The sequence below is a fragment of the Podarcis cretensis genome (genome assembly GCF_951804945.1).
Source record: "Podarcis cretensis genome assembly, chromosome: 8".
NCBI lineage: Eukaryota > Metazoa > Chordata > Lepidosauria > Squamata > Lacertidae > Podarcis > Podarcis cretensis.
This window is the reverse complement of record NC_137177.1, coordinates 32,535,013-32,555,903: the sequence shown is the minus strand read 5'-3', so window position 1 is coordinate 32,555,903 and position 20,891 is coordinate 32,535,013. Positions and strand designations below refer to the sequence as shown.

The 20,891-nt window shown below is 43.0% G+C and overlaps 1 protein-coding gene across 3 annotated transcripts in view; it reads right to left on the bottom strand.

The window, feature by feature from the left end:
- Window positions 1–20,891, bottom strand: part of CSMD2 (CUB and Sushi multiple domains 2) — a 519,932-nt gene that overhangs the window by 484,771 nt on the left and 14,270 nt on the right. The gene's annotated exons all lie outside the window — the stretch shown is intronic.

Here is a 20,891-nt window from a genome sequence, read left to right as displayed (position 1 = left end):
GAAAGTATTTTTCAAAATGTCCAGAGCAGCATTTGCCAACCTGGTGCCCTTCAAATGTTTGGGATGGCAATTCCCATCAGCCCCAGCTAACATAACTCATTTAGGAACAAAGTAAGCTGTCTTATACCATGTCACATGATTTGCCAATCTGGCTCACCATTGTCTACTCCAGCCTCCCCCTACCAGGTGCCCTCTAGACGTTGCTGCATTACAAACTCCATCATCCTATGCCATTGGCCATGCTGGCTGGGGCTGATGGGATTTGGAGTCCAACATCATCTAGAGAACATCAAGTTGCAGATGTTCCCTTAGGTTTCAGGCAGAGTAAGGTATTTCCCTATCACCTCTTTGAGGCTTGCTCCACTCCACTGACATTTGGAGAGGGTCTCCTCACGAGCCATGGGGACTTTCCAGCTCTCTCCTGCCATTTCTGGGTTTTAATTGAATAATTTATCTTTTTCCCAGCACTTCATGTATGGGTGGTCATGTGCGAGTTGATCACATGTAAGGGGATTTTTGGGTGGAGGGTCTGTATGCATTTTGGTTCGTGAACTGCATTACAAAATTTAGAGGAATGTGACTTTTGAAGGATAACTCCATTTCAGTTCTGCTGTTGGTTCAGGAAAGGCAAATCAGGTGGACTTGCATTAAAAGGCAAAGCAAAACTATTTTATATTTCATCTCTAACTGGGAATTATACATTTTTTTTTTCATAAAATGCATTTTTCAAAAAATACACATTTTTTTCTGTACAATACACATTTTATATACATGTTTAATGTAAAATGCATTATTTCTTATGCACTAAAACTGCATGGCAAAATCCAGATAAATCTGGGTGGGGAGTTGCATTCCAATCTTCAAGCAAGTTTGCGAGCTTTGGGTCTAGCTGGTCTGCTGTAAAAAGCAGGCCAAATGAATTTCTCCCCCATGCTTAGCCTTTTGGAGAGAAAAGGCAAAATAAAAACCTGGAACAAATGAAGCATTCCAGCATTCACATTGGAAGGGAAGGGCCAGAAGTTGCCTTTTCTCATTTCAGACCATTGGGTCCATTTAGCTCAGCATTGATGAGCACTGGCTCTCCAGAGTTTCAGACAGGAGTCTTTCCCAGCCCTACCTGGCAATGCCAGGGATTGCACAAAGGGTCATTCTGCATGCAAGGCATGTGCTCTGCATGCCCACTGAACTCTACATGCCCCTCCTTTACATCACTCCTATACACCCCACCCACTTGGCACAACTTACACAGCAATGAATAAACTAGCCAAAACAGAGCTTTATTTTTAAAAACATCTCCATGCTACAAGTGGCCTTTTCTCTCACGTAGTAACATGGCTGCATTGAAAAGAGCCGAAGGTCCGCAGATGGCCCTCCTTTTGCTTTATTTTGTTATTAAAGCAACTCAAGTCTATTCAGGAGGGTTGCATAGGTGGGGGCAGCCCCATCCTCCGATTCTGCCAGGCAAGTCACAGCGTGAGAGCAGTGAGTCTTCTGCAAGCACTCAAGGAGGACTGAAGATCAAGAAACGGGAGCCCAGCTTTTGAATGCTTCGCGCAGGAGGCCCGAATATCTTTCATTACAAATTACCATTCTAACCAGCTCCCTGACAGCCAGCCTGGTTCATCCCCTTGTGATGGATTCTTTGCTGTGACGCTATGACGTTGGTAGGCACAGTTGCTAGGCAAAGGCGCACAGGAAACTGCTGAGCTGTTCCATGGCAGGACGGGCTTTGAAATAAAATAAAATAAAAATGAAAGCCGGGCCTGGGTGATTAAATAAACAACAAAGGCTTTCTGGAGGACGGGAAGGGGAGGAGAACCCCGACTTAACCAGTGACCAGCTTATAAACAATCCCTGGCGAATTCAGGCTTGCATTCCGAGAGGTCGCCACAACTCAGGTCTGTTGCCTCTTTGCCTTTGCAGCACCCAGATCATCAATATTCAGCAGCACTAAGTGCAGTCTGGTATACCACAGGACAGAAGGCCTTTTGCAAAAAGAGACGAGAGACGGGAGCTGGAAACCCAATCCAAGAGTTCCCAGTTCCAGCTCCAATGGATTCTGACCATGTAGAGAGAGGCAAATACAGAATAGGAGTAGGGCAAGGAAAGGACAAAATGGGGGTCAGGAACCTCAAGCCTAGGTGCTAAATGCAGTCCTCTGTTTGACCCTCCAAAGCCATGCCCCTCACTAGGCCTGCCTTATAACCTCCTTGAATATTTCCCCCTGGCTTTAATGTGTTCTTGGACTCTAATAATGCCTCTTACTTGTCTGGATTGAGGATAGAGGTAGAGGTGTAGGTGGGTGGGTGGGTGGGTGGGTGTGTAGGTGTAGAAACTAGTCTACTATATGAAGGTAAAATAAATACAATTTCCCCACTCATTTTTGCCTGTGGCACTGCCCACTACTGACATGTGGCCCTTGGAAGGTTGCCAAGAAGGGAACAAGGCCCTCAGGCTGAAAATGGTTCTGTACCCCGGTATAAGCCACCTAGCTATGGAATGAAGAGCTAAACTCTAAACTGGATTTTTAGCCCGATAAGAGTTTCAATCTTTGGGAGATTAATTCCTTGTTCAAAAACTACAGGGGAAAGCTGCCTAATATTGAGTCAGACCCCTGCTTCATCTGGCCCAGGAGATCAGATTAATTTGTATGCTGATTTTCCACAGAAAACTATCCTTAAAGAGGCTCACAATAACACAGAATATAACAGCTAATATCAGCATGAAAATGTATCTCTAATCTGGAGCCTCAAGACGTTTTGGACCACACTTCCCATCCGCTCCAGCCAGCATTGCCAATGGTCAATAAGTAAACATCAGCAATTTCCATTCCTGTTTCTGTTTTTGCTGGGACTCTCCAACATCCCCAACCAGTGCCCATTGCCAATGGCTGACCAGAGTCGAAGAAGAAACACCAGTCCAGCACTCTGAGCCATTCCAGGTTGCTAGATTTAGTCATGCATTTAATTCTTTTGCATTAGTATCTCTGTGGGGCATTGTAGGAAATAAAAAAGATGGCTAGTGCTAGCCAGCCAGAATTGTTCAGGGCACTTCCATCACAGGCAAATAAACCACTCAGAGAGGAAGGGAAGCCACCAGAGGACACACTGTTTGTCCAGGACCTCCCCCACCCCCAAAGCCTAGGGCCAGCCCTGCTTCACTTCCTGTGTCACAAATGCAGATCAGCAGAGCTGTGGCTACCACCAATAAGCCCAAATTCAGTTAAACTCTGAACTTAAAAACAGAACGGATGTCACAAGAGACAGCCTGGCAATGATCACTGGATTTCAAGGCTACTAACAATGAACACAGTCAAGGCTAAGGGCAGGTGGGTGAGTGCAGGAGAATAATGCAGCCTTATCAATACCAAATTGGACTATCATTTCAGATTGCAGCAAACAAGAGACCCATGTGACACAAGGTGCAGCAGACCTTGTCCTTCACAACAGTAGCATTGCAGAACGCAAGGCGTATAAAGCAAGCACATAAAACTTAGAAGGCAGGAAAAGGTCTTTCTGTCCCACTCTTGGCCACAAGCACAGTCAAGTGAGGAAAGATGGAGTGGGACGGGGAAAACCATGACGATTCACCACCTGAGAGGTGAATGGATAAGGGAAGTGTCTAGAACAAACCAAACATTGTGCCTTCCAGGAACAAAGGTTAAAATTCACTGAGCTTATTGAGGTTCCTAAATGGACAGTATGTGGAAAACAAGAAAGGAGATTCCAACTAAGCAGCAGGAATAACTTTCTGGAGGTAAAAACTGTTCAACAGTGAAACAGTCTCCCTCAGGAGGTGGTAGACTCTCCTTCCTTGGAGATTTTTAAGCAGAGGTGGTCATCTGTCATGTATGGTGTACCTGAGATTCCTGCATTGCAGGGTGTTGAATCAGATGTCCCCCCGTGTCCCTTCCAACTCTACACTTCTGTGTTTTTCAAGGAAGAATGGATCACTGCCTCCATTTACAGGTGGCCCATAAGAGAAACTCCTTTGAATGTCTCCAAGGTTATCTTTAATTGCTCTGACAAGTATTTATTTATTTTGTTATCATGGTGTCTTAAAGGGAGATCAGTTTGACATGCACCCCTCATTGTAGCAAAACTGGGATCAAAGTGAGAAAGCCCTAGTCATACCAGATGCTTCAGAAGATTCCTGTTGCAACTAAGGGCAAAGCACATGGAATTAAAATAATATCATATTCTGTCCCCGTCCAGCTTCCCTTCCCTCCTTCCTCCGTTGATTCTCTCTGTTTGTTTTTTTAAATTGTAAACGTTTTGGGGGTTGTGACCTGTCATATTTGTTATTTGTAAGTGCCATGAATACAAATACGAATAAAAACAAAAGGCAGCAGCGGCAACAATTCACAAAACCAAAATCACACAATGTACCTTGATTAAGAGGGTGTTCAGCAGGACACAGTGTTGCTTTACAAACCTATTGGGCTTTCAAGTTTGACTGTATGCCTAGGGCTTTCCTTCAATTTGCAAGCAATTTTTCCTGAAGATTACATGAAAATGCCAGAAGGGATGCAACCTTGTGTGTTCTGGCGTGGTCAACCAGGAGTTCAGGGTATTGGAGGTACAAATATGAGCAGAACAGAACTAATGCACTGAGGGGAATGCATACATTTGAACAACTCTTATTAAAATGGCACACTCCCTATTTTCCTGGTACAGTCCCTGATACTGACCTAGCTTGGAGACACACTAATGCACAGATAAGTGCCATGTGCAAAAGTCTGCTCCCCTCCCCTCCTAAGCCTACCTGGCTGGAAACATCTGCTTCCATTTTAAACTATCCACAGTTTGTCACTTTGTCCAAACTGCAAACCGTGGTTAGTTTTAGCTATTGTTTATCCAATAAGCCAATATCATAAACCACTGGTTGGAGTTTGTTCACATCTACAAGTTTTTAAAAAATAATAATAATGGTAAGCTCAGATAAGCCATAGTTGAAACTAACCACCACAACCACCCAGTTCAGACCAAGCAACAAACTATGTTTAGTTGAAAATGAAAGTGGCCACTTCCCATATCCTATTTGTGACCACATCAGAGAAGAAAAAAGGAGGGATTGTGCAAGTCTAAATTTCAGTCACATAAAAATAACTTAAAGCTTTATATCTCTAACTAAGATATTGCCTTAACCCCCGGCTCCTTCCCACTCCACAAATAAAAAGGCAACACTAAAAATAGAATACCATCTTGAGAAACTCAATGAACCCAAATTGATATCTGACCACAATAATTTTCTGAATCAGGCCTTCTCCATAGAATTTTTTTTAAGGGAAAAAATCATTGAAATCCACCCACCCTGATGGCTACACTGTAAGCTTCTATAAAGCCATTGGCAATCCATAGATTCCCTTCTTATTAAAATTATTCCTAGATATTCAGGAAAGTGGCTGAGTCCTGAACACCTGGAAAACTACAGCTATTGTAGTAATTTCCAAGACCCAAATGGGTCTGGAACTGGTGGACTCTTATCAGTCACCTGTTGACTTCCTTTGAACGTATAGTATATTCCACCCACCCTTTGGAGAAACTTTTAACCTCATTGATCTACAAGTCCTTGTTTCAGTTTTCCTTAAAACCTTTAACCACGAAAGGCCTGCTGGGAACAAGACTCAGGCAAATCCATTGATGACACCTCCTGGAATCATATGTAGAATAAGGCCCCCTTTCCCTCTTGTTCAGAAAGAGCCCAAGAAAACACACTTAAATTAGTCCACAGATAGTACATGCACCCTCTTTTGCTTAGCTAAAATAAGGAAAACTAACACAGCAAACTTTAGAGAGCTTGCAGGTCAAATTCACTTGCTAGTTGCTCTGGCACTGCAGAACCCAAAGGAAACAGGCTCTGGCTCCATCCATCAAGCAGCACACTAAGGGGTGCTGGGATGTGTTTATATGTGTACTTTGGGAACTGGGGTTGCATTATTAGAAGAGTGTTTGTCCATTCCAAGGCTGAGAGACCAGACCCACCTTCCTTGTGACTAGAATTATGAAAAAACCTTCTGCCTGGGACTGTTTTTGCATTGGGTGAAGAAACCCCCTTCCCAGAGGGAATATGTCAACTGGTGCTGACCTGGTGCTTAGCAACCATTTCTGAAAAACTATTTTGGAATTATTCTGACTTTGTATTAAATTGCACCAGTTGATTACTTAATTGCTTGTGTGTCTCCCCCCCTTTACTTATATGGTATTGTTGGTATTTTATTAAAAAAATGATTATATTGATAGAAACGTTTGCAAATTAGGAATTCTTTGTGAGCTACTTGACGCTTTGCATCATTGTTGGAAAATGACAGACAAATATTAAATCAAATCAGATTACAACCCGCTGTAAGCAGCCTTAATAATAATGTGATCAAAAGGTGAGATGTAACTCATAAAAAAATGAACAAAATGAGCAAACCTATGTTGTGGATGCCAAGCAACACATACCATAAGTTATTGCACACTTTTGGTTGATGTAAGAATTCAGATGAAGAACTGGCAAACATCACAGAACTTATCAAGCTTTGACCACCACAGCCTCTTCTCTGGGGACATAATTTACCTTTTAAAAACTTTCCTCCTCTTAACCATCTCTTAATCGGTTCCATTGGGTCCCTTAGTACATTGCATAGTCATTGTCAGCATAATGATAACCCCGGGCATTACTCAGCTATTTCTCACCTCTAATGCACTACACAAGCATTAACCAATTAACACCCATTTTTCCAACACTCTCGCTAACCCGCCTTGGATTTTCAGTTGCATGCATCTGTCATCCAATCCCCTTGGAACTTACTTATTCTTAACATTTTCACCCTGTTCTTCTTCCATAGGTACTCAGATCAGCTTACAAAATTTAAGGTACATAATAAATACAATGTAATAAAATTGCAGATAAAACTTATGCAGTACAATGATCATCAATAAGAATCAATAAAGACCTATTGAAATAAATTTATCTTCCACCACATGCTTGAAGGCCACTAAGGAGTTGTCGCCTGGTGGGCTCTCCTCCACAGATCATTTCAAATTCTTGGCACCACAGCAAAAAAGGTCCTACTCTTCATTTGCAGCCTACTTTGAAATTTTAAGGATCAGTATTTTGAAGGATTTGTGGTTCAAATTACCATATTTTCCGTTGTATAGGACGACTGGGCGTTTAAGACTACCCCCAACATTTCCAGTTAAAATATAGAGTTTGGGATATACTCGCCGTATAAGACTACCCCTCTTCCAACACACACCAAATAATTTAAAAAAAAAACAAAAAAAAAAACCTGTCTCCAGTCCGGCTCGGAAATCTGCTCCACTTCCCAGTGGCTGGGTGTGCGTTTAATGCTGTTGTTGGTTCCCTGCCTTTGTTGTGAGCCTTTCCTTTTCTTTTACTGCAGGGGCTGCTTGGGCTGAGGCAGCAGTCACGTGTCTAGTTGCTAGGGCAACGCAAGGCCGCCATTTTGGATCACGTGGTTTACTACGGGGTGCGGTTAGGGTCATTCTGTTGCTGGTGATTGGGGGGGGGCTTCTGGGGCCAATTTTCAAGCGTATTTTTGCTTGGTGTCCTCTGATTTAATTTGCTGTCGTTTTGTCATTTGATGGGGGAGCTGCTGCTGTAGGCGGCGTATAAGACGACCCCCGACTTTTGAGAAGATTTTCCTGGGTTAAAAAGTAGTCTAATACGCCAGAAAATACAGTACTGTCTTCACTTGGTCTTATTGTTGACAGTTTTGTTTTAGTTTTTTGGTTTGTGATTGTTTTAATGTATTTGTTGGATTCTGATTGCGTTGTACCCAATGCTTTTTCTGATGGTGCTCATAGGTACAAAATACTGGCAGTTCTTTTCTTTTTTGCTGCCAGTGGCAGCCATTGAGTGCTGGTACCCACAGCATTTTATTTGGGATCTGAGTACCAGCACCTCATATTTACGCACATACCCAAGCACTGGTTGTATCTACTCCAAGATCATGAGAGTTGGGCTACAGATAAAAAAAGGTCTGAACTAGCACTTTGAATTGGGCCCAGAAACACACTAGTTACCAATGGAGATGACTTAATACTGGAGAAATATGGCTTGACCTACTAGCCCTAAATCAGGAGGAAGCAGCCTCAAGTCTGGGGGCCATTGTGCCCTTCAAAACATATCTATCTGACCTCTACAACTCTTCTCAGGCTGCACCCCACATCAACTCGGCTTCTGCCCCCACCCCCTTGCAATTCTTCCTGACTGGAGTGTGCTTGCACTCTGATAATGCTTCTTACTTACCCGGAGAGAGGATGGTGAGGTGTGTGAGAGGGTAGAAACCTCTGGAAGTCTATTCTATTGCTCCATCTACTTTGCCTTTTCTCCCCACTCCCACCGGTTTGTGACCCTTGGTACATTGCCTGTGAGGTAAAAGTCCCTCAGGCTCCTCACCCCTATCCTAGATAATAACTTGGCAAGTGCATTTTGAACCAGATTAAGCCTCTGTTCAACACATTGCACCTAGAAGCATTTTCTTCTCTTTACCCAGCAGACCCTGCTGCAAATCAACTTGGCTGATCCTTAAGAGAGCTGGGAAATTTCCTCTCATTCCATTCTTGCCATTCGAAATTTCATAAACCTCTATCATGTCCCTCCAGACCTGAACTACTTCAGAAGAGCCACTGCATTTATTTAAATCTTTGTCTACATAATCTTCCTCACAGCTGCTCTGTCTCTCCAGCTGCTCAAAGTTCTCTTCAGTGCCCTCCTTCATTTTCACAGGGATACAAAGTCATTTTCTTGAACAGGCCAGTTGGAAAGAACTTCTGCTGATGACTGTCATTTCACATGCCACAGTTATAAAGCAAGCACTAGTTACTACACATTTCCTTAACAGGTTTAAGCTGCTCTGCCCATTTTCCCCCTGTAGTTTCCACCACATGATATTTAAGGTAATTTAAGATTCTGTTTAGGAAGAAAGCCAATTTACCTTTTCTCTACTCCACATATATACACAGATACTTCAGTGGGTAGCTAATTTTTTCTGCTAAATCCACACAGTCTTTAGAGGCTGGGATTGTCCACCAATGAAATATTATTTATTAAACTGAAAACTCTTCTGCCCTGGGCTAATTTCAATCTGCATGGTTCTCTGAACCTCAACATAAGTGGCTTTTGAATGTCATTAAGGGCTCATTTTTGCCCCACCCTGCACTTACTAGGCAAAAGTCCATGTCTAAGCTCTGTGTCCGAATTATTTTCAATTTTTGTACCCTGCCACTTTCTCCAGGGAAACCAGGGAAACCCATTCTTTAATGCTGAATGGGAACAATCAGAAAAGTCTGCTATTGATCAAAGTAAAAATTATATAACACTTATAGATCAACAACCAGTGATATCTGCAACAAATGTGGTAGTACGGAGTGCTGCAGGTCAGTATACCAGCTAGTCAGCCATGCCCTTTTCCAGGATACTCCATTCCATACTCCCTTTGCATTCCGTCATCCTTACTCCACAGACAGTAAGTCAGTCAACATTCCATGTTCAATGAGAATGCAAAGTTGTCACTGAACTATCCGGTGGTGTTAGGTGTTCCCACCCCTTATACTTTTTTCCCCCTATAGATGTTATGTACTTCTGCAAATTTCAAAGTGGGCACACAGTGTCACACAGGAGGCTGTTGAAATCTGAGAGCCCAAAGACCACCATTGCAACAGTTTTGCACTAAGGTTGTAACTTGCTTTCTTCCACAAAATGCTAACAGGCAGGCAGCATGCATTGCAAAATTCTGTACACACACAAAACATAATACTTAAATGAAAGAGAACAAATTTCTAGCTGACAGCAAGGAAGGGATCCACCAAACTCACAATTCCAAAGCAGACTCATCTGATTTAATTTTGGCAGATCAGATCAAGGGTCCTCTTCCAAATCCACAGATCCCTTTACGTTAATCTAAAATATATTTCCTCATTTAAAAACAAAAACAAAACAAAAATCAAGCAATCCAGCTGCCTACAGTAGCCAGCATATGGAACTTCTTGCCACCACACACATTGAATACAGTACATAAAGTCTCTGGGGAGCAATGGGAATTAATGACCTTCCATCACTCTCAGGAAAAATTAGACAGAGGGGAAACACAGCTGCCCCTGTTTTCTACAAGACTCCATCAGTCCTAGCCAGAATGACCAATGAGAAGGGATAGGGGCTATTGTAGTTCAACGAAATACCGAAGGCACTGTGTTGGCTACCCCAGCTAGAATGTCAGACTACAGCCAGGGAAACTCAGGTTAAAATCCTCATTCTGTCATTAAGTTCAGTGGGTAACCTTAAACTACTTACCATTTCCAATACTATTTAAATTACCAAAAATAGGGTTGCTGTGAGGAGAAAGTTGGAAAGGAAATCATATAAAGCACCCTGAGCTCCTTAGAGAAAGTGTGGGGGGGGTGGGGTTATAAATGAAATTTCCTTCCTAGTTTCAGGCAAAGCTTCCTATACTTCTGGTTTCACCTTGTCAGCATTACAGGGACAGAGTCTGTAGACATAAAAAATGGGGGCAAATAGGTTCCTGCAAATTAGATCAGGATTATTCATGTAATCTATGGTGGCCAGAAGCATCTCAAGAAGGGGGCTGTGTACTAACAGCACTTTTATGTATGGACGGTTCAGAAGCAAGAACTGTCTATGAAAGTTTCTTGACAAGATATTGCTGCTGGTCTAACGTGGAAGATGAACTGTTACCTCTGCATTCGGTACACTAACTGGCACCAAGAGAATAAATGAGACAAAAGCTGGAAGATCTGGCTGGTTACCTCTAATTGGTGTATGAAATTGAGCTCTCCAAATTGAGGCATCTCCCTGGCCCAGCAGCTTTTGAATATCCACATCCAATTGTCTGCCAACATACCACTGATCATCTGCAACAAGGACTGTCAGTCCATTTATCTGTCAAGTGGTTGAGTAAAAGCCATTACTTGACAATGGTCAAAATATTCTGCAAATGTCTGTACAAGATGGCAGCTGATCTTTCATGTTTTATTTTGTTGTCATTTGTTAGGAAGGGCAGAAATCAAGACAGTGCTGCCCCTGACCTTCCAGCAGTGAGGAAGGGCTTCTCCTGCTGGCCACTTGCTAGAAATGAACATATTTCCAAGCAATAACACAGATACCAGTGGAAAATACCTAGGTGCAACCTTCGCCAACCTGGTGCCTTCCATTTGTTGCCAAATGTCATAATTCTGAATTTCCATCATCTGGAGAAGAGGTCATAGACTCAAAGGACATCTCTCCCTGGGAGGAGGATGCACCCTCTGAACCTCAGCCTTTGATACCCCTTCCTTCTTAGAAGTTCCAGCACCTGAGGAATACCAGCATTTCTCCAACCTAAAGAAATCAGACTCAGAGGCCTCAGAAGCCATAGTAGAACCATGGCTTATCCAGTGCCGCTGGAGTCCATGGCCCTAAAAGAGAAGAGGCTCCACTCATCAGAGGTGACAGCAGTTGCTCAAGGGAAGCTGAAGGTCTATTTGTGGGTCAGGCAGAATTTGTGGGCTGTTGGAGCAATATCCAAGTCTGCTTCATCTCACCAGCAGCTGAGGAAACTCTTGGAGCTATCCAGGGTGCTAATTATCTTGCTCCTTTGCTTGCCTTTTGGACTTTGTCCTCTTGCTTATCTGCACTTACACTCTGCTGTGTTTGACCTTGCCTTGCTGGAACCTGAACTATGCTTGGCCTGATTCTGCTTCTTAGATTTGGAACTGGTGCTGGTGGTATTTGAACTGGTGTCTCTGGATTGTGTGTAAGCACTGTCCTGTGGCAGGAACCACTGCCTGGGACAGAACCCTGGGCTTCCACTTCCATCATCATTGATCACTGCCCATGCTGTCTGGAGCTGATGGTAGTTACAATGCAAAATACCTGGAGGGCACCAGGTTAAGCAAGACTGTCCTAGTGGGAAAAGTAATGGATTAGGAGCCGAGAGAGCCAGGTCCAAATCTTCACACAGCCACAAAGCTTCTAAGGGCCAGTTGCACACATTCAGACCAGCCTACTCCATGGGGCTATTGTGAGGATCAAAAGGGGGACAGGGAACTAGCTTGAGTTCTGGGGAGTAGAGGAGAGATGGTGCTGTAAAATATGTAATAAAATAAAAACGAGCAATTCATTACAATTAGTGGATTACAATGAACTAATGTTTAATAAGAGTAGACCCAATGAAATGACTGGATATGATTAACTTAGGTCTATTAATTTCAACTCTGAGTAAAAGTTAGTTGGATGCAATCCAATGTAATTGTTTCACAATAGCTCTCTCATTTGTTTTGATTAGCATAGATATCAAACAAAACTTTGTTGTGCCCATAACACTAATGCATTAAAATAGTTGATTGGTCAATTAGCTACATCTTTTTTTCCTTTGGGGGGCAGTCAAATGATTAGCCCTTTCTGTGATGGAACCCCTCCTGTTGTAGAGGACTCTGAGTCATGATCTGGGGCAAAGAACACACTCAAGACACGTGGGAATCCTGTTGAAGACCATGAAGCTTCACCATTGCTCCAAGAAAACAGAGGAGGATGAGCCCTCGAGCACCCCTACCATTCACCTGTGGAGGTATATTGCTGGAGAAGCTGGGGACAAATAATCTTTCAGGGAAACTTGGTTCACTATTTCTGATAATCTCATCATGAACACCAGGAAGTTGATCAGAAAGCTCAGTGGTCCACAGTGCGTATTGCCCATAGGACCCCCAAGTGGGGGGCACCATGCGGACCCTATTCACACACCACTGACACACCCTTCAATTCCTAAGCACCTTAACCCCAGCACTGAACCCCGCCCCCATGTTTAGCTTCTCTACTCCCTAAGCAGCAGATGGGATTGCTTGACCCTTGGCCCTAACATACCCACCAATTAAGTTTCCCTCACAGCAGCACTAATTGCCAACACCGACTGACCCTTCCTCCTTATTAATTAAACTATTCATTCTGTAATACTATTATAACTCAGGAAGGAGATTGGGAGAAGACACTGCAGGTAACCAGTAACCAGGTTTAAGTGTAGATATCTGTATCTACCCAAAGACAGGTCCTAGGGAATTCAGTTTCTGTGAATTCTGAACTGTATCTCCCAGACATCTTCATGCAGATTAAATAAATAATGGCAGATCAATAGGAACACGGGATGGAGCAGACTTATAGAGTGAACATGTGCAAAAAATGGCATGCACCAAAAACAAACTATTTGCCCATTCCTGTATCTATATTAATAGTCTCATGACAATAGTAACCATGTGAACCAAATGTCCCATTTGGATTTGCTTCTTTCCATTTGCAGGCTGGCAGGCTCACATAAAATATATGCACTACCTTAAACAGCAGCAGAGTATCTTTGCCCAATCCAGCAATATGCCCAGAGTAACAGATCATCAACAGTAAAAGAGTGCTAAAACAATTCTGTTAGTCAACGGGATTTTCCCAATTACACATTAAACACCATCAGATCAGGCTGCTGCAGTAGCAGCACATGGTACAAGTATAGATATGGGTTTCACATTACCATGCAGTGTTTATCGTAAGCCAAGTTCACTGAATTACGTAAATGTCTTGAATTTCAATTCTTTTTTTAAAAAGAAAAGAAACAGAGGTTGTATAAATAGAAGGTACAGCTAGAGTGGTAACCTCATTTAATTGCTTTTAAAAAAAAAACAAAACCAAAGCCATCCACTGAACTAGCTTCCTTCCTAACACCACATCAGACAGCACTGCAAAGCACCAGGTAATAATTACCCGTTTCCCATGTTACAGCAACTGGGACTGTTAGAAAACCTTGACAACCCCTAACAATCATTCTCCACCATCTCCAAACAACACAGCAGCAACATTTACCAAAGGAATGAGGCTTGCCACAGAGCAGCAGCTCACACTGTGCGAGAACAAACAGTGATCGGAAAGAAAGAAAAACATGCAGGCAGATTTTGTTTTTCTCGTTACACTCATCATATCAATTCAGAGAAAGGTGTCCATTTTTAACAAGGACATTAAACCCTAAGAGACAGGCAGCCAAGTCTGCTTCATTCATCCCCACCAGGGTCATTCCTTGCCCTTCTAAGACAGCAATAAGTTCATTTTTTTCAGAAAATAAGAGTGTTTATTTTTACATGTATAGCCAACCTTTCACATGCAATGGCTCTTGGGTGATTTTCCATCCAGGCACTGACCAGAGCTAGACCTGCTTGTCTTTTGGAAGGCTGCTGCATCGTGTACCTTCAGATCACATTCTAAGGCCTTCTTCTTCCACCTCCACCTCTTCTTCTATGTGCTCATGTCTGGCTTGCAGGCTTACCACAAGCATCTTGCTATCCACTGTGAGAACAGGATGCTGGACTAACTGGACCTGTGGCCTGATCCAACAGGGTTGGTCTAGTGTGCACTGGTACTTTGGTCCCGACTTCTGACTTGCCCCACAGCTTCTGTTTCTTGTCTCACCTTTGACTACCTTCAAAGGTGCAACCCTGACCCCATCAGCTCCTTATGATTAGTCTGTATGTGGAGGTGAAGACAGCAACCATTCATTCTAGTCCCACACCTGATTGTCATGTGCTCCTTTGGCCCAGCCCCAACATCCACATGCTCAGTGTGCTGTATGGGCACAGCCTCTCTTGCTGATTGGCTTCTCCATGATGTGCCAAGTCCATATGTATACACCAGATACATTTTGCCTGATGTGTGCATGATGGCAGCAGCATGTTTGTGGTGTTGGGAGATGATGACCAGCAACTGTGTGCCTGTTACCCCTCCACACATAGATTAAATGTGTGAAGGCAGCCACATGAATAAGTCTAACAGTGAGAGAATACCACGAATGAGTTGTATCACAGATGTGGGCTGTTAGGTGGATTTGTAGTTGGTTGACTGGCCAAACCCAAACAGTGCTCACCAATAGTCCCTGGTCATTCTGGAAAAAGGTGATGTGGGGTTCTGTCCCAGGCCTAATGTTGTTCAACATCTTTATATATTATGTGGGCAAATGAATTGAGGGGTTGCTAATCAAATTTGCAGATGACACCAAACTGGATGGGGTAGTGAATACTGCAGAAGATAGAATCAGGATTCACGATAACCTTAACAGATTGGAGAACTAGGCAAGAATTAACAAGATGAATCTGAATAGGCTGAGGAACACCTGTCTTGACAGCTGTACATGTACAAAGGATTTAGGGGTCTTAGTAGACCACAAGTTTAACATGAGTCAACAGAGTGATGCAGCAGCAATAGAAGAAGAAAAAGCTAATGTTGTTGTATGCTGCACAACAGAAGTATAGTGTCCAGCTCAAGAGAAGTAATAGTACTGCCCTATTCAGCCTTGATCAAGCCCCACCTGGAGTACTGTATCCAATTCTGGGCACCACAGTTTGAGAAGGATATTGACAAGCTGGAACATGTGCAAAGGAGGGCAATGAAGATGATGAGGGGTTGGGAAACTGAGCCTTATGAGGAATGGTTGAGGGAGTTGGGTATTTTTATAAACTTCTGCCATGTCATCTCTTACTTGCCTTTTCTTTATATAAAAACACTGAACACTGCAACCTTGAGAGTTTCTCCACCCCACCCCCCGCCTCCCCCAAATCCATGTTAGAAGGACAGGAGAACCTGTGGAACAGTACGCAGGGGGAGGAAGGGAGATCAGTCCTCCTGGAAGCAGAAACGCTTCCACTGAGGGAACAATTGTCTCCGCTCAACGTTAAATTTCATCCAAAATGTGACCCAACATGCAGCTGTCCTTTGACGTTTGTATTTCACTGAATTTTCCTGTGTATTTCGCCAACCAAAAACTAGGGAAACGCTCACATATGTTAGTGAAAACAGCATACAAAAATGGATTATATATGGGAAAATTGCTTGCAGAAGTGTCCGTAGAATCATAGAATTGTAGAGTTGGAAGGGACCCTGCGAGTCGTCTAGTGTCTTCAGACATCTAGATGTCTTCATCTGAAAAGGTCCTTTTCAGAACCTTTTCCAACTCTACACTATCCTTTTTGAGGTGAGGTGACCAGAACTATACACAGTATTCCAACTGTGGTGTCACCATAGAGTTGTATAAAGGTATGATACTAGCAGTTTTATTTTCAATTCCTTTCATAATGATCCCTAGCACCTGCCTTTTTCACAACTGCCTAAAGGGGAAGGCAAAGGCACATATACTTTGAGGACATCTAAAATTAAGGTGCATGTGTCTCCAATCTTGTGTAATCTGCACCAGCTCAGCATACAGGCTAGAAAGAGTTGATCTTAACATTTCTGGGGATTTTTGTGGGAGGTGGGGTATAAGATGTATATTGGATAAGCCTTAGTTTTTTTCAGCATGTCTTTGCTTAATTTGATTCTTCCCTTCAGATTTTCAACCTGATGTATTGTAGTGCTTGTGGTTATGGTAAATCTGTGGGTTGTTGTTGCTGTTGTTGCATTTTGTGGTATCTTATTTCTGTGAGGTTTTTTATTGATTTTTACTAGCAAGCCAATCTGGTGTTTGTCATCATATAAGGGGGAAGGGGAGCACTTATGAAATAAATAAAATATTTGTCCCAGTCTTTTGCTGTCTCAAGTGAAGAATTACAATTACACTCGTTGCTTTCAAGAAAAATCACATCTTTTGAGTTTCAAATAAGTGTTTGGAAAACTATGACTATATTTAAGACACTTAAATACAGCCAGAACTTTGTGAAACAGTAATTTACAGGGAGATTGAAGTAGACTTTGCCTTTTTCCCACCTGAAAACAGCATCTCAAGAAACCATATAAAAAAATCCAACCCTCATAAAAATTTGCTTTTGCACAAAAGTGTCTTAAGAAGTGCCAAGTCACTTTCTTGATAATATGAGTTTGTAGAAAGGAAGATTTTGCATGCCAGTCATAGAATCATAGAGTTGCAGGGTCCGCAAAGCTCATCTAGTCCAACCACCTGCAATGAAGAAAACTTTTTGCCCAACGTGGAGCTCAAACCCACCAACCTTAAGATTAAGAGTCTCATACTCTACTGACTGAGCCATAGCTGTCATGTCAGAAGCACCACCTGTGTTAGTGCAATAGAATACAGGGGCAAAAACCTGGTGTGGATGGGATGAAGAGACCTATCCAGCTTAATGTATGTGCTGCTACTCATGCTGCCTCAAGTAAGGGAAGCACTTTGCACCTGCACCCAACAAATTGGAAGGTGCAGGTGCAAAGGAACTTACAGACACTGTCTGTTAGGTGCCACAGTCCTCTGTAATCAAATGGAAAGGGGGCTAAGTGGAAAGAGCTTTGTATGCAGAGGGTGCCAGGTAGGGCCTTGGAGAGCTACTGCCAGCCAGTGCAGACAATATTGAACAAGAGGAGCCAATGATCCAAATTGGAATTTAACAGTTCCCTGTGTTCACCAACCGCAACGGTACATGACCAAGGGACAGAGAGTGAGGTGAGCAAGAAAAAGAGGAAAGCAGTCAGAACTTCCTCCTAGACAACTTGCCTCCCACAATTCTCTCCCTCAATGCATCCCTCTTCCTTCTCCCATAGCTCTGATGGAACCGCTATCCATGGGAAACGGAGGAGATAATGAGGGAACCAGTGGTGCTGTTGCTAGGCAACATCCTCACATGCTGTCTTAACTGTTTCGAGCCAGGCACAGCCAGTACAAAGCAAGGACACATGAACACTTCTGACAGCAAAGACCCAAGGATGCACCAGCAACCATAAAGCACTCTAGTCACATGAATGGTAAAACAGCAGAGACACAAACACATGTGGTTCTTACTTATGATGTTACACTGCTCACACAAGTAGACTGTTCTCATAACTAGGGTTTTGCTTGTGTGTGCATGAACATATAAGCATGCTCATATTTTGTCAGAAACGAACAGTTGGGGTAAATAAATATAGCACACTGTGTCATTAGGCTCTCCTTATCCACCCGGTTCAAGACTGGTTCACACATGGGTGTTATTTATTTGTTACAGTTTTACCCCACCCTTCTCTGCCACAGCTTAGGGTTGCATACTACAAACCAAATCAATCCAATTAAAATCCTTAAATGTCATAATATAAAACTAATATTAAAAACAGTAAGAATCTGCCATGCTGTATACAGTAGAAATAAATAATGGGCAATCGTTCCCAATCACCATTCCCCAGACACTTGAGTATGTTTTTAACTGTTGACAGAAAGATAACAATGTGGGGAACAGCTGCAACTCGATGGGGAGGGAGTTCCGCATTCCAGGAGTCACCACAAAGAAGGCCCTGCTATTCAAATGGGTCGTACCTGTTGATGTGACAACAAGCAGGGCTCAGCAGCAATTCTAAATGCCAGAGACAGTAAATGGACAAGGAGCTACTGCAGATTTCAATAGCCCATCCCTCTCCAACTTGGTGCCCTCCAGTTCTTTCTGATTCCAACTGGGGCTGATGGCAGTTGGAGTCCAAAACATCTGGACAGTTCCAGGCTGGTGGATGCTGTGACAGCCCATCAAGTGGTGTTGTCCTGGAAGGAGGGAGGCTAAAACTGGATGCTTTACAATATGTGTGTGCTTGCATTTAAGTCAGTTATATTAAGTGTCTCTTTTACAAATAACATTCACTTGCCTGAAAGTGATTTCAGTTGCAGAGCCTGACACCTGTACTCACAATCTCTTAAAACAGAATCTGCAGCACCAACTTAAAACCTGCTTTCTTATGTAATAGGAAGAGCCATAAGAGAACCGTATCTGACTTTTGAGGTCAAGGACACCACAGGTCACATGTTATTGTGGCAGGTTATGAATATTTATGACTCCATCAACTAAAATGCATGGAGATTTATTTTTCATTGCAGAGAAGAAAACACAGTTCTATCCAGGAGCAATCAGTCCATGCTTCTGGAAAGCTATGAGAAGAAAAGGCTTAAGGGTTAGGCTATTTAAACCACACTGGAATTTAATCCCACAGATGCTTGTTTTTATTTATTGCATTTGGAAAAATAATAATAATTTTATTATTTATACCCCACACATCTGGCTGGGTTTCCCCAGCCACTCTGGGCAGCTCCCAACAGAACACTAAGAACAGAATAAAGCTTCAAACCTTAAAACTTTCTCCAGGCTTTCTCCAAGTAATTAAGGACAGGATACATGGGATTCCACCACCACCCCCTGCCTAACTTTAGCACCACAACAATCCTGCATGGTAGGCAGGCTGAAAGAAAAAGTTTAGACCAATGCCATTTGTCACTAAGCAGGATTCTGAACCCGAGGCGCACCCACTGCAATTTCAACACTCTGTTATGGCTTCAAAGATGTGCTTGCAGGAGTCTTACAAAGTTACACAGAGATTTACAGAGTGAACTCCAGCTTTTGAAGGGTCTTTTGGCAAGTCACCCTCCATGGGCCTTTCTCTCTCAGTGAGTCCACCTCCTCCTTGCAGCATGTCTAGAAGACTCTTGTTGAGCACCCAGTTGGGCTCTGTAGATGCTTGACCATGCTGACTCTTTACTTCAGCTTTGGAAGCATCTCAAGAGTTATTCAATCAGATCTTCCATGGAAAGCAAGCATCTCTGAAAGGAAGCTTGCCCAACACTATCTTCCCAATAATACACAACTACCAATGAATATTAAGAGTGTTTAAAACTGCACTTGTTTACATATTTCAGTGGTGCAGAAACTCCTCATTAGACCCATTAGGCTCCTCAATAGCTCCAATTTGGTTTATGACATCACAACATATGTGATGGCAAGTAAGGACACGGCTGGAAAAGATCAACCGTAAGTCTCTAAAGTGTATTCCTAATTGTTCCTTGCCAAGCAGGACTCATTGACTGACCACTTGAGATTGGCTGCACCAGGATTTCTAATGGGTAACTCCCTAATGCAGCACATGGACCTTGCACTCAGCATTGATCAGCACTGAGAGTGAGGCCCTTTAGAACGATGTCAGGCATTTGCAGGCGGGTGGCCCTACCAGCCTGTTAAATGTGTCCCATGAGATAGATGAGGTAAGCGTTCAGCACACAGGCTGGAGCCAGTTCCCCACTCCTGACAAAGCCCACCAGGCTTAGCCTGTGCTCCACACAAATTCAACATGCACCCTTGAACATCACTTAGAATTTACTGTTGTTGCACTGGGATTCCATGGCAAATAAGCAGGGGTAATTCAGCACACAAATCACAATGGAAATGACTCCCTGAAGACAGAGAGTCCAAAAGCCATAGCACTCTTCTACATGGCCAGTGCTAGTCAAGTATTTACAAGGATATTGGGGGGGGGGGGGGGAGAGAGAGAATCGTGTTTTATCTAGTCAACAAAGACAGAAGAGGCAACAACACAGCAGGAAGCCAGTTTGGTATTTTAAAATCTAAACTCTGTGTGGGTGGGTGGGTGAAAAGAGAACTGCTGAACCTCTTCAGGAAATCCCATTGCTTGTTCCCACATCAGGAGCTGAGAATTTCCACCAAAAATCAAGTCCTAATAACCACATTCTATAGGAGTTGCTCATACTGCTATTCCTTTGAACAAAAAGTCCTGAACTTTTTAAGTTGTTCACCGCTTAAGCAGAGATGTCACTGAAGATCCACAGTCACCACACCTGGGATGTACATACAAACTTCCAGACTGAATCGAGCTCAGGAGCAACTGCTTTTTCCTGTTGCCAGGAGAAGCCAGATGTTCAGAACACCAATTGGCTGGCCCTTGTGGGAAACACAAAACTGCCCCTCCCCCGGAAGTGTGCAGACCACAATCATGAAACCCCTTCCAAACTCCCTCTGCTCCATCAAGAGCAATGTTTCAAGTCTTTTAAGAAATGTGCTGGCTTCAAATAATATCAATGATCACACCAAATAAATGTTTGAAATAGAAACATGTCCAACACCTAGGGGGAGCTAAAAATAGCCAAGAGACTTATGGAGGTGAGCATAAATGCC